A 1,995-nucleotide genomic window follows, 5' to 3' on the forward strand; every position below is an offset into this window, starting at 1 on the left:
TTGAGAGTCTGTCCTAGGCCTACGTGACTTGTGGGGAGATCCACAAGTCTGGCTTAAGGACAGATTAATCTTTAAGCAAATGGCCAGAGCTGAGGCTAGCAAACAAGTGAAACTGTGAAGTTCTGCTGCCTCAAAGCAAGATAACATGGCAAGTGAGGACTCTGACTCACACAAATTCCGTTTAGCTCAGTAGTCACAATTAGCAGACAATCAGGTTACTAGTTAACCCTGATATGTTCCTGCGTGCTTTTCCAAAAATGCATTGTTCCTCAATTCTTGAACCTTGACTGCATCAGCAGTTCACCCCCATCGCTTTCTGGAGCCACCAATACACGCACCAATCAAGCTGCACACTTCATAAAGGCCAAGGGCACTGTGCCTCATGTCCTTAGCCCCTCGCTGGGCTTTGACCATCCTGGTGGCCCTTGTAACTAAAATATATCTCTTGCCTGTGTTTTATTCTCTTGTTGTACTCCTGAGCAGATCGGTGGTCCTAGGCCAGGGCCCTGATAAAGACTCACCGAAGCTTTAACAGTTCCAGCATTGCAGAAAAGTCTGAGTCCAAAGTCTTCTCTGTGACTCAAGGCAAGCTCTTAGCTGTGAACACTGAACACCTGTAAAAAACAAAAAGGAAAGTAAAAGCTGCCAACATACAGTAGCGCAGGATAAGCATTCCCATTCCAAAAGAGAGAGGGGAAAAGAAAGGAATGGAACCAAAGCAAGAATGAAGTCCAGCAGGACAAACATTAAATACTAAACTTCCACTCCTGACACCCGGGGCAGCTTGTGGTGAGATATGAGCTGCAAAGGGCCTGCACAGCCTTACCGCTACAGCACTGCCAGTTGCAGGCCTCAGGGTCTCTCACTTGGGGTAGCTCTGCTTACTGCCTGACACTTTCCTCAGCAGACATTCCACATTCCTGGCATCTCCAGCTTCCTGTGATCTCCACTGCACTTCCAGCTTCACTCTCAGAGTTTTGTGCACTGCTCTCTTGGGGGCACACCGCCTGGCTTCCCAGGACTTCTTCTGAAGTCTGAGTGAAAGCTGCTTACAACCCCATAACTCCTGTATTTTGTGTGCCTGGATGGGTGATTCTGGTTGGATGATTCAGCTCACACCACATGGATGATTCCAAGCTCTGCTGCCCCCCTGGACAGTAGCCAGGGCTTCTTAGAACATGGCTGTCAAGGCCTCTGAGTGCCTAGATGGCTGAGGACTGTGAATGAATCCTGGAAAACCAATCCCCTAGGCAGGCACTCTTAGACAGGATGCCCTAGGGCTTTCTTCTCAAAGCGAAGTCTTTCAAAGAAGTTTGTATTTACCCTTTTACACATTTGAGCCACTGAAAAGTGGGGTCTTGTTGATTTCTAAGATGCTCTCAAGCCATCTTTCCTATTGTGCTGATGCAAAGTATTTGGCTTCTTTAAAATGCTAATCTTTTTAGCAACCACACTCTGTGTGGCCCCGACTTTGTTGGTGCTTCCTTTCTGTTGAAGTTGAGGACTTTTTATATCTTTTGCCTCTAATATTTTTTTCCTGATTTTTACTGTAGATCTGACTAAAGATAGCCACTAGTACTCATGCTACAGCCTGAACATTGAACTGCTTTGAATTTTCCTCCATCAGATTAGTTAGTCCATTGCCCTTAATCTTAGTCTCAGGCAAAGACTTGAGAAATGGGCAAAATGTAGATACATTCTCTGCCAAAACATAACACACACGTCCTTAAGTCCAAATGCCAATGGGTCCTTGTTTCCAACTGAAACTTTCTAAGCCTGGCCTTTACTGTCTATATGCCTATCAGCATTTTGGTCTTCTGAGCTCCAACCAGAATCACCCATCCAGTTCAGTTTATAGCATTCTAGGGCTTCTCTGGCCAGCATCTCCAAACCTTTCCAAACTCCTCTCACAAGCCAGTTCCAGAGGCTTTTCTTTTCTTTTCTTTTCTTTTTTTGTCTTTTTGAGACAGGGTCTTGCTATGCAGTTCAGGCTGG

Source organism: Chinchilla lanigera, unplaced genomic scaffold (assembly GCF_000276665.1).
Source record: "Chinchilla lanigera isolate Chin_1 unplaced genomic scaffold, ChiLan1.0 scaffold00003, whole genome shotgun sequence".
NCBI classification, from domain to species: domain Eukaryota; kingdom Metazoa; phylum Chordata; class Mammalia; order Rodentia; family Chinchillidae; genus Chinchilla; species Chinchilla lanigera.